Source organism: Condylostylus longicornis, unplaced genomic scaffold, assembly GCF_029603195.1.
Source record: "Condylostylus longicornis isolate FDR11 unplaced genomic scaffold, ASM2960319v2 ptg000069l, whole genome shotgun sequence".
NCBI lineage: Eukaryota > Metazoa > Arthropoda > Insecta > Diptera > Dolichopodidae > Condylostylus > Condylostylus longicornis.
In genome coordinates this window covers 373,361-386,761 of record NW_026578037.1, presented here as the reverse complement: position 1 = coordinate 386,761, position 13,401 = coordinate 373,361, and the positions used below count along the sequence as shown (strand labels likewise).

Genomic DNA, 13,401 nt, shown 5'->3' with positions numbered 1-13,401 from the left:
TGTTGAACAGACGCTACAGGACCGCCCTCTCGTCTGTTGCTGACCCTATCTACACCACCTGGGTTGAGACCAGATCTTTCGAAGGGGTTGCTCAGCGCAACAGGGGAGACCACGTGTAGGTGAGAGTAGGCGTCAGGTAGCAGAGGCTAGGAGGATGTGACTGGTTCCCATCCTTATAATCGCATACTACCCATTCCTCCCCCTATGTCTAAAATCCTACGAATTATCCCTACGAATTATGAGTCAAACTTTACACTATTGAATAAATATTTCACTTAATTGTTAAAATAAATAATATTCACATGTGCGTGGTGTAAAACATTCATCTGTTTTTACAAATGGGAATAACAATTTTGATCTATGCACCTTTTTTTTCTTGCAGAAATTTTTTTTTTCGATTTGTTATATTTTTTTTTTAATTTTTATTATATAATGATCTTTTTTTTAACACTAACACTTTTTAATATTTTATAATTTTTTATTTACAAACTATACTTTATAATGTTAATTTAAATTTGACGGTGCTGGGGGAAAGAAAGATTCTGAGGTTTTTGGCTTGATTGTGTTTTTTTTTTCAAAATACGATATTTTAGGGAGTGCAAGCTAGATAGAAACAAATATGCTTCTTCTTTTTATTTCTAATTCCTTGTCGACATAGCATCAGTAATTTTTTTTGTATAAACACTGCACCGTTGTACATTTTTGATTACTTCCCCTACCATTGATTACTATTACACCCGATATTAACCTAATATCGTTTACGAAACGTCTCCTTTTTATGATAAACTTCTGTGGGAAATACCTTTATATAATGTCTTTATATCTAACAAGTCCCAATGCTCAGAGAGAAACTTGAAAGCACGACCTTATTTTATATGGGTTTTTTTTTTAAATCAAAGTGGCTATTTTTGAGAAGAAATATTAAAATAAATTCACACTTATTATAAAGCAGGTAAAATTTTAAAAATATATTTGAAAAATCAAGAAAATATATTAATATTTTCATTCATAACCACTTTAAAATTCTTGAAATTGCGGAAAAACAACAAGCACAATGTTATTGAAAGCATTTCATTATTTTTAAGTGAACAGCTTTTTTTTCTCATAGGGTTAACTTACCCTAACTTACTCAAGATATGGGAAGTAACTTTGGTGTCCAGTTGAAAATATAATTAATGAAAGGTAATTATTGAATATCGATATTAATACATAGTAAAGAAAAAATTTTAAGAGGGAATTAGAAAATAATATCTAAAATACAATCAAATATTATTTTTTAAATACAAATTTTATATACGCTTCTAAATTTTACCTCTATTTGTGAGAAAATTTTTTACCTAAGTAAAAAAATATTTAAAAGGTTTTGGAAAAGACAATAATATATTTATATGACCGGATTCGAATATCTTTTTTATTTTTTAAATAAATAGTATCTTAGCAAATGACTCAAATCTTAGGAAACTCCGATTGAAAAACGACAGGTACTGATGTAAATTTTTGTCCGTTTGCGTTTACTATTAAGATTCATAAACAGGCAGGGCCATTTTATAAATAGGTTGCTCTTGTTTACCTGCTAATAAAATGTGAAAGAAGAACACAACAAAATTTTTGAAGCACCCAATATAACATGTTTGAAATAGTTTTAAAATAATTATTTAAAAAAAATTTTATTGGAAGTAGGTACATACATATTTATTTTTAATAACTTAAAAACTAACTGAAATTATTTGAAACAATTTTATAAGCAACGTATAAATAACCGAAATGAGATAATTCAAATTGTTGAAATGTGTCAACCTATACGTATTACTTTTACTAACATTTTTGTTAGCCGACACTACTTAACTTACCTTATTGGGAAATACAAAATGTGCATGAAAAATCATACATCCTTCCTCATTAACATTTGAAACCATACTGAAATATGAATTTCAATTTTTTTTTCATTTTTTCTTTCCTCCTACCTTTCTTTCTTTTTCGTGCAATAGAATTTAAATGGGAAGCTTTTTAAAAAATGTGTATAATATCCTGAGATTTTTTAAAATATTAAGAAATATGACACGATCAGTAGAATTTAAAGAAAAAAACAGGAACGAAGCTAAAAATTCGTAATATTTCGTAAAAAAAATTTAGTATTGGTACTTGTTAGATATAAAGATATTACTTTATATATAAAAAGTTAACAAATTGAATTTTGAACATTTTAGAATTTAGACTAGCAATGATACAATTTGAAAGTCTTCTCAAGGTTCTATCCCTGTTTATTTGATTAGTTTTTATTTTCTCCAACCTCTAGTTGAAAAATTTCGTTAAAAACTTAATTTCTATGACTTTTGTGGTGTCATTCGCATGAGTTGCGTTGTATTAAAATCTGAGTAATAAATTTTTTTTTTTTTTTTTTTTTTATAATTTTTCTTAAGTTTTGTACAATTTTCTGTAGAAAATTTGAATAAATTTTGTGAAAATATTGTGGATTTTTGTTTATAAAGTTATTAATACTTGAACGGGAAGAAGAAAATTTGTAAGGCCCATATTGTTTTTTTGGTAGAGAATTAATTTTGTTTGGTAAGTTTTTAGTAAATCTTAAAATAGCAAATTATAAAATACATAATTATAATAATAAAAGAGAAATGTTTAAGAACAGACAAATAAGTTTTGCTCAATGAAATTTCTAAATGATCGAAAACTGGTGAGTCATAAGTTACTAACATTTTGTCAAGAAGGTGTAAAAGTAGATTTAATTAAAAAAGATTATTTATATCGTGCATTTCTAATGTACAAAGAGGAGAAACATAGTCCAAACGCAATCTAACTTGGTAAGAAGCTAGAGGATTAAAGTTTTTTTTTTTTTTGCTTTCTGGGGTGGTAATATTTTGTCACATGCAAAAAAAAAACCGGTGTTCATTAAATTTTATTTCTTTGGAAGTATTCTGGGAACTTAGAAAAATTAACATACACATGTTTAAGTATAAATATGTATGTATCCAGAGCGCGTATTAAAGACTATAAATTTTTATAAAATACTATTTTTGAAATCAAGGGATTAGTTCAATTTTAATAAATATTAAGCGTCAAGGTTACTTTTAAAATATAAGCTTGATTAAAAACTAATTTTCATAGCAAAATTGAATTTTTTTCCTGAAAAAAATCACGAGACAAGCTTATTATTTTTTAATAAGATAACTATGTTAAAATTGAATGCGATCTCGTGAAGAGTCCTACTTCCATACATAGGCATTCGTAAACATAAATAACAAGCAAACAATGGCTAGGTATGAGAATATATGTATGTCTGTGCATATAGATTGTTGTAAGCTAATTTACAAGTTGAAATTATTGAAGTTATTTTTATTTTAAATGACAATTCTTCAGTTTTAGGAATTATAATAGGAATTGTAACTTTTTTTATTCAATTCGATAACAACGTTGGTAAATCGTATAATATACTTAATTAAAAAAAAAAAAATAACTTTAAAATTATGTATAAGGAAATGTTATCACATTCGCGACTGCAAGTTATGTTTTCTAGTTTAGCGAAGGTATTGCAAAAGATTATAAAAATGACAAACGCTGGAAATGAAAATTTTATTGTTAAATGATTGTAATTTTAACTAATGCCCTTAAACAGAGTTTCGTATAGCAAAGTTATTTAAAAAAAAATGTGGCATGCAATTCGGCTTGTAATTTTTTTTAGCAGCTATAACGGGAGTTATAAAAAAGACGGGAATTTTAATGTTGTGTCAGGTTCTGGCTGGTATCTTGACAAAATTTTACAATGTTTACAATGTTTATTTTTTACAATGCGTTTCGAATTCTATTAGTTTACAACTAATAGAATTCGGATAGAGTTCGGAGGGTGGAAATAAAAATAAGAGAAAATTAGTTTTTATTTGACAATTGAGTTTTATTGTATTTAGTTTTGGATTTAAATATGATCAAATTTTTGTATGTATCTGTATTTTAAGAATCCGAAGTTGGCAAAGGCATGATCTTGAGAACCAGAAGGTATGATCCAAAAAAGGTATTCTTGAATTTGGCCAAAGAAATTAAATGCATATTACCTACGACGAAAAAAATGACATCTTATTTGGAAAGTTGTTTTATGTACATATTATACAACTTATATAATTTATATAATATTTATATTTGCACGAAAAATAACACAGATTAAATGTTTTAAATAAAAAACAAATATTTTATTTTTTACTTAAAAAAACTCTGATGTTATTAATTTATTTCTCTTCGAAGGTTTTATATATGTATAAAAATGTACAAAAAAAATATAAATATTTAAAGGACAATGAAAATTATATAAGCAGTTACTCAAAGTGAAAATGGTTCAACTTTGAAACGTTTTTTTTATTTAACGGAATATCGGATTAAATAATTAAAATTTATAAATTTGCTAAATTAATATATTCCTTTTTTAAAACCACCCTAATTAAATTAATCATTTACTATTTAAATGAATAAAAATAGAATATTTTAAAATATTGTATAAGAATTACGTCACACTCAAAATGGTCTACCCAGACAACACTAAACAAAGAGAAATAAGAAAGATTATAAGTAAAACACGTACGGCAATTCAAAATATAATAAAGAGATCATTAAATATACAGATCTATCATTAATTACGTTCGTATCTCCAAAATTCGAAAAATTACGAATTTCATGTCCTCAGTTCCGAATTACTAAAATTCTGCTACGAATATTCCTAATAGGGTAATCACGAATTACTTTCGTAGTAAGAATAACCCTCAAAAGTCTACGAAAGAAATAACCACTTGTAAAAGCAATTTAAAGAGAGTGTTTGTTTTAAATTTCAAAGTTTTAAATTTTTTTGTTTAATTTTGAGTTCTTCCAACACAGCTACAATGAAAGGAAATGAATTCATTCATATTTGCTAAAAAAATGTTTTCACTTTTAAAGAACACTCAAAAACTAAAAAAAAATGCAAAACTTAGTGAAAAAAATAAAAAAAATACATTTTGAAAGATGTTTCGTTCTGGAAAGATGTGTCATTTACCGATAAAAGAAATTTAATATATTTGGATCGGCCGGAAAGGTTACACTTTGAAGAAAAGTAAATGAAGACCTGAAATCACAAGATGTAATTCCCACATCGTAAGTTGTGGCATCAGCATCGGGAGTTGGTAATTTACATTTTATTGAGAGAAATATCTAGATATATTGAAAAATAATTAAAAGCAAAGTGCTAATAAACTAGGAATTGGAGGTACATTTCATATGTACCAGGACAACGACCCGAAACATACTGTTACAATAGTAAGGGAATGGATATTGTAGCACAATCCAAAAGTAAGAAAAACTCAACCGCAATCAAGAGATATCAACATAATTGGGGCCAAATATACATTTTTGCCTATATAATGAGAAATAATCAACCGATTTCATTGAAATTTAATATTTAAATTCTTCGTACTAAAACAATGGACATATAAATTTTTTGGAAAGATCAGAGCTCGAAAACTGATCTGCGAGCCGATTTTATATTTCTTACCGTATTTACGGAGCGAATTGATGGAATTTCTTGAAATTCGATATTTGAGTTCTGGTTGTTACCGAAACTAACTGGCGAGCATTTCAGGGAAGCCGAGTAGCACAAAACAAAAATCTACTAAGAGCCAAATTTACATTTTTCTAGGTGTGTTAACTATAAGCTTACTAATGCCTTAAAAATTAGAAAGAAGTAATCAACAGGCATTTTTATAATATTCTGTAGCACTTTGACCTAACTAGACAATACACAATTCGGTCGGTTATGTGCTGACCACACGTTTTTTGGAAATACAAGCATTCGAGCTTAAGGAAAACTTCCAATTTTCCTCATCTTTTATTTTTTTAAATATATACATTTAATAAATAAGATGCGATTATTTTTGCACTTTTTTTTTTCATTTTTCAGAAATACATATTTAGATTATGTATTTCTTTCACTTTTAACATTCATCAAAAGACTAATTTCGCCATTGGATACATTATTTAATCTTTATTACAACATTTATGTATTACTTAGCAATTCACAAATTTTCTACATTTTTACCGACCGTATTGTGTATACAATAGGTAGGTTATGTGATGGCAACAAATTTTGCATATCGAGTTTTCGGTGGGAATGCACTTCTCCATAGTAGGGAAGTGTAAGTAAACTATTTTTAGCAACCTGTCGGTCTGTCTGTCTGTGTGTGCACGCGTGTATCTCAAGTTCGACTGAACCGATTTTGATGAAATTTTATATGTAAGTTTATTTCGACCATGGCACGGATTGGTCAAATTTTGGGATATATCAGGCCTCGGGAACTGCACTTTTTAGCGTGCCTGTTTTACATTTTTGAGCATTTTGAAGAAAATATTCAACCAATTTACTTGAAATTTTATATATAAGCTTCACTAGACCGACCGCGAAACCTCCTAACTTTTGAAAGAAATCAGGTATCAGCAACTGGACGTTTACTACGGGCCAAATATACATTTTTGCGTATATAAAGAGAAATAATCAACCGATTTCATTGAAATTTAATATTTGAATTCCTCGTATTAAAACAATGATCATATAATTTTTTTTGGAAAGATCAGGGCTCGAAAACTGATTTGCGGGTCGATTTTACATTTTGCACCATATCTACGGAACGAATTGATGGAATTTCTTGAAATTTGATATTTGAGTTCTGGTTGTTACTGAAACTAACTGGTGAACATTCCCGGGAATTTAGATAGCACAAAGTGAAACTCTACTAAGAGTCAAATTTACATTTTTCTAGGTATGTTAACTATAAGCTTACTAATGTCCTAAAAATTAGAAATAAATATTTAACAAACATTTTTAAAATATTCTCTAACATTTTCACTTAACTAGATAATACACATTGCGGTCGGTTATGTGCTGACCACATCAGATTTTTATTATTATTATTTTTTTTAGTAAATCTTTTGGGCACAATAGAGCACTGTTACCAATTTCAAAAAATAATTAAGAGAAAACTAACCAATTTACAAATTCCTGATTCATTTTATCAAAAATTTGTTATAATACTGTGTTTCACAAATATACATATGTATATTATGTATTTTTTGTGTTTTCACTGATTTTTATTTTAGTAATGACAAATATTTTTTATATTGAAAACATTACATACAATTATCGTCATTTCTTTTTACCACTTTTCCAAAAAAATTAAAAAAAAAGTGTTTTGTCAGTCCGTCCGTCCGTCAGTGTGTCTGTTTACAAAACTTTTATTACTAGCAAATAGAAACCTTAAATTTCATACGTACATAGATATTTACTAGAAACTTATTTCCGTACATGAAAATTTTTACCTATATCTCCCAGTTCTAAAAGTTATAGACCCTCAAAGACAAATGCCATATTTAGTTATTTTAAATAAACTATCATCATTTATTAACTTTTGTCAACGCAGAAATGTGGCGTCGGGATTTTTCTACCGCGACGCAGCATAATTAAATATTTAAAATGAAAAATGGATTCTAAAATAACACGTTTTATTTAATACATATACATTTTTTTTAAATTTTTGGTTAACGTTTTTTTTCTAGACCGTCAGTTGTAAGAGTTTTAGCAGCTTTTAAATATTAGTAAATAGTTTATTTTGTTTTCCACCTCTACCTCTTCTCAAGTTATCGCTTCTTGAAATATTGAAAATTTGAATTTTTGTCACCTTATATGAATTCCCGAAACTGCAAACTTTTATAAATTTTTATAAATACAGAAAGCTAATGGTAAATGCTGTACAATCAAAATTGTATAACTATTTTTCTTCACTCACGCAATTAACCCTTAAATTCGAATATTATGTTTACGACTCTTTCAATTTTATTTTTTTTACGTGACCTTAAATGAAATATTCAAAGATTCAGTATACTTCTGAGTTGTGAAAAAGTAGGGGTACTAGAAGAGCTAGAGACATGGGGCAAAAGACATTATAGTTTTGCGACTAGGGTAACAGAAAAGTCTGACATTGGATTTTTTTAGCCCCGAAATAGCCCTATTTTAAGATTTTTTTGTAAACATTTTCCTATAATGAAAACACCTCTTTCTTTTATACTTTGTATTATTAGAAACACAAATCAAAAAATAAATAATATTTGAAAATATAAAGATCTTACATATGTTTAGGATGAGTCGCATAGGCTTAAATGAATGTAATTTTTTTTTTAAAAACAACAGATGTTTTGTTACATCTGGATGTTATTGCTTCATTTGTTATTGTTTTAATATTGTTTCGTTAGGAAACTTTAAAAAAATATACATACACTAGGGGCCCCTGTGGTTTGCTTATAAGCAGTATTATCTGTTGTAAAAACAGGATTGTGGCAATCAACTTTAGAAAAATTTGTACATATTATGGCATACATATGCAGGTATATACTTGTATATGCATAAATATTATATTGGTTTGAATACTAATGATAAATAAAAGTAATGGAAATATTTTTAATTTAATAAATTTTAAGATGTAATATGTGTCACTGTTAATTACATAGATATGATTAAAATTCAAATTAAGAATTAGTTAACAATTAAGAACGAAAAATTTCCTTCTAAACAACGTTATCTAGTTAAGTACGTAACGTAACGTTATTCGTGTTCTTATATCTCTCACAATTTTTAGTTTTATTTTTTTTAATTCCATTCCATGTTAAATATAACAACAAAAAATTATTTTACTCTTACTTAACTCATTTAAAATATTTCGCTTCCTTTTGCTTTTTATTTTTGTTTATGGTAGTAAAGCAAAAAAACAAAAAAAATATTACTTCTCTTTTTTTATTCTCTTTCGCTTTTCGCTTTTCGCTTTTCATTTTTTGTTTTTGTTTTACAGTATGTATAATCAATTGAGTAATGTTTCTACCCAGCATTCTCTTTTGCTATTTTCATTTTTTTGTTTTTGTTATTTATTAGATTATATGTATACCTGTTCATGAACTGGAAAAATCTTGTAAAATATAATATAGATAATTATGTACCTTAAAGTTTCATTCCTTATTATTAGAACAAAAAATTTAAAAATTCTAAATTTATTATGTTATGAGTTATAACAAGATGTCAAAACTTCCTTATGAAAATCGTTAAAGTTAATAAAATCTACTTTGTTTTATAATAAGTATGTCTTGGGTGGCAAGACTTGTGAGATATGCGTGCCAAATTTTTAAAAATCGCATACATATATTGTTATGCAAACGTACCGAGAACTTTTTATAAGGGAATTAAACTGAAAAATAACTTTGTATAACAATTTCAAAATATTAGCTATAAAATGTATACACTAACATACGTATGTACGTAAGAATTAAATAAGTTTTATTTCAATAAAAAAAAAATTATATCAGTCCAATTTTACAAAATGTAAGCAATAAACAAGTAAAAACGTTTCAGTCTGTATAAGGCGGTATTAGTTTTTCAAATATTTAAAGAAAACCCGTTTGAGTTGTATTGCAACCCGTTGTCCGAATTGGTCCAATTACAATAGCAGCCGTCGTTGGCACAACAGCAGCAACTTATGAAAGTTTGGTGTCGATTGCATAATTCGTTCTGGAACGCAGAATTTTATGCTGAGCAGGAATATATATACATTAAAAGAAAAACCATAATTGAATTTTGTAGGAAGCTTGAAATAAACTTTTATTTTACTACACCAGCACTAGCATTATTGTAAAAAATTTGGGCTTTTATTAATTTATTTATTTGCTTAACTCAAATTTACATAAAAAGAGAAAACAAAAAATGAATACACAATTTAACAATTACTTAAACTGTACTTATACTAAAATCTATTTCAATACAGAAATTATCAAAAAAGACATTAGTTATTTTTTGTTTCTTTTTCCTTTTTCTTTTTCTTTCTCTGTTTTTATACAAGATAAACTGTAAAAGCTACTAGACAAATTAAAACAAATATAAATGATAAACAAACTAACACAATTCTTTCTAAAAATTTATACAAAAAAAATTATTAAACTTTTAAATTTTTTTGCCTGAAAGTTTTTGAATAAATAGAATAAAAATATGAAAATGTTCAATTCCACGCGTGCCATAGAAAATTCGAAACGTGCCAATGATTTGTCACCACGCATACTTACGTATTCTTTTCGCGATTTGCTGTAAAATGTATTAGTAAGCAAAATATAAGGGTACATTACATTTTTTGAGAATATACGTACTTTTAAGCAAAAATTTAATAAGAAAATATTTTATTACGTTAAACATTTACTGACGAAAACTTGCTGATATTTATTTTTGAGGATAAAGCCTATTTATTTTAAAATATCTAATGTCATCAGCACATAACCGACCGCAATGTGTACTTCCTAGTTTAATAAAAGTGTTACAAAAATTATGAAAATGCATTTTGAAAGCTTCCTTTCAATTTTAAGGAAGTTAGCAAGCTTTTAGCTAAAATATGTACCTAATAAATATAAATTTGTCTCGTAGCAGCTTTATTCGCTTTGTGTCACCCGAACTCTCTAAAACTTTCCCCGGTTAATTTCGGTAACAACCAGAGCTCAAGTATAAAATTTCAAGAAATTCCATCAATCCGTGCCATAGACATGGTAAAATATGCAAAATCGGTCCCCAGATCAGTTTCCGAGCTCTGATCTTTCCAAAAAATATATACATTCATTGTTAAATTTCAAGGAAATTGGTTGATTATTTCTCTTTATACGAGCAAAAATGTAAAATTGGTAATTTACAAATTTTTGAAAAAGAAAAATTAACTCTTCAAATTAGGGTTATTTTAAAAAAAAAAATTTCTCAATAAATACTAGATCTTAAATGATGCTACTAATTTATTTAATTATTTACTTTTTAGCACTTTTCCAAAAAAATTTTGAAAAAAAGTGCTTATTAGTTTCACTCTGTCCGTCCGTCCGTCCGTCCGTCCGACCGACCGTCCGTCCGTCCGTCCGTCCGTCCGTCCGTCTGTCCGTGTGTCTGTTTACAAAACTTCTACATTCTTAAAGATAGAAAGCTGAAATTTAATACTTACATAGATCTTTACTAGAAACTTATTTTTGTAGAACAAACTTTTTATCTATCTCCCCCCCTCTAGAAGTTATACCCCCCCAAAGCACTAAAAATGGCCTATTTTAACTATTTGTTGCAATGAAACCATAAGCATTTTTGAAATTTTTCAAACGCAGAAAGGCAGTGGCTTGCTTCCCCTACCGCGGTATACTATAGTTAAATTTTAGAAAAACAAAATCGCCGTTCAAATCTACCGTTATCTAAAGTCCTTTTTTTCCAAATTTTTGATGTCGCTTTTCTTCTAGACCCCAGCCTGTAGAAGCTTGAAAGCTAGGGGCTTTTAGACATTAACAAGTATTTCATTTCGTTAGAATAAAATTTTTTTCCATCTCCACCCCCTCTCAAGTTATGGCCTCTTGAAATTTGTAAAATTTGAGTTTTTGACACCTTATATTTCCGAAACCGCAAGCATTTTCAAATTTCTATAAACACAAGAAGCTAAAGGTAAATTCCATGACATTAAAAAATATAATTATTTTTCTTAACTCACACAATTAACCCTTAAAATCGAGCATTATGTTAACCCCACTTTATATTAATTTTTGCTTTATTTCAAAGACTGCATGTATGCATCATCCTAAATATATGCAATCCTAGAAATAGTTTTGTATATGAATGAAAACAATTTTAATAGTGTGGTGGATATACATAGACTGTTTTTAAAAGCAGAATTTTCACTTGTTGAAGGGAAAAGTGCTGCAATACAAACCATTGGTTTGACCCAACTTTATTTATAATTGTTTTTAAGAGCTTTTCTTATTTTAAGTTTTATGTTATTATTTGTTAGGAAAAAGCATACCTACAAATATATATACGTATGTGTTTTTGAAAAAAAAAGTAAATATCTCACACGGTCAGGTCACTATAAAAATTATATTCAATATTATATAACTTAATGTGCAATACTAATAAATATTATACAAGTAATTTTCAAATATTCATAATATTCGATACTAAAGACTAAGAAAAACAAACAGTAAATATAAACTGAAATATTTAATATAAAAACTACGGTGGGTTAGTCACCTACCTAGCTACCTCTCTATGATTATAGAAACTAGGGCATGACAGATATCATGCACTAGCCCTATACTCCTCTTAAGAGTGAAGAAGGAAAAAAAAAAGAAAAAAAAAACGGGTTTGTGTAGCTGTCATACAACTCAAAGAGTTTTTTTTAAATATTTCAGAAACTAATACAGGTATTAATATTAAATTTTGTAAAGGTATGTCCAAATATGTTCTACATATATTTTTAAAATTTTAATGGAACGGCGGCACTGGTTCATTGCACTGATAATTGGAAAAATAATAAAGGTAGATTCATGAAACTCGGCAATCGTGTGTCCAATTTCAGGTCAGATATATTTCTGAAGTTTTGTTGGAATTGTATGACAGGTTCGAGTAGCTGCCATTCAGCTCCGAAAGTTAATTTTAAATATTTGGAAAAAAAACAAAGTCAGATTGCTAAAACTCGGTCGTCGTGTGTCCGATTTCAGATTACATATATTTCTGAAGTTTCTATTGAATAGTTAGACAGGTTCAAGTAATTGCCATTTAGCAATCAAAGTTATTTCTAAATATTTCAAAAACAAATTTTTAAGGTATGTATTAAGGTAGTGCAAAGTATTATTCAGTCGGTTTATACCGACTGAAACATTTTTACTTGTTTTATTCCTACTTCGCTCCTGGGAGGGGCACAGGGTTGATACACGATATTGTAGATAACCATGAACACCAGCTTCTTGCGCCATTGTGTTTACTAGGTAGGTGACGGCCTTACCATAGTTTTATATAACGGATATTGATATTTACTACTTTATTTCACTGGCATTTTTAACATTGGATATTATTGAAATATGGCAATTAGTTTTATAGTGATCTGACTGGACCCTTCTATTAAGGGTCCAGTACAGTAACCATTGCACTTAAAAAATATAAAATTTCACTTAACATACATAAAATGTCAATAACAAACTTCTCATTATTAACTATAGGTTTAAAAAATTATCTTTAATTATCAATATGATGGTACGATGATATGATAGATATTAATGACAGTATATAAGAGTGCATGATTTTGCAATAGTATGAAACATTGACTTTAAAAAAATAAACCAAATATATGAATAATAATATTATATTTTATATAATTTTATTTATTACAAAGTATTAAAATTTAATATATCCTCATAAATTTTCCTATATCCTCAATGGTGTAGCGTTTAAAATAAATTTCTTTCCTGAAAATGATAGCTATAAAATATATTGAGATTCGAGTAGCACTAAATTCTTCAATCTTTGAGGAACTTTTTTGTTCTTTATATAAATACAAT

The 13,401-nt window shown here is 27.7% G+C and overlaps 1 protein-coding gene across 1 annotated transcript in view; it reads left to right on the top strand.

Annotated features, from left to right (window-relative positions):
* Positions 1–2,339: 2,339 nt before the first annotated feature.
* Positions 2,340–13,401, top strand: part of LOC129612343 (moesin/ezrin/radixin homolog 1) — a 100,337-nt gene continuing 89,275 nt past the window's right edge. The window contains exon 1 of the mRNA XM_055525891.1: positions 2,340–2,565. The gene's annotated coding sequence lies outside the window, so the exon portion shown is untranslated. The remainder of the gene's footprint in view (positions 2,566–13,401) is intronic.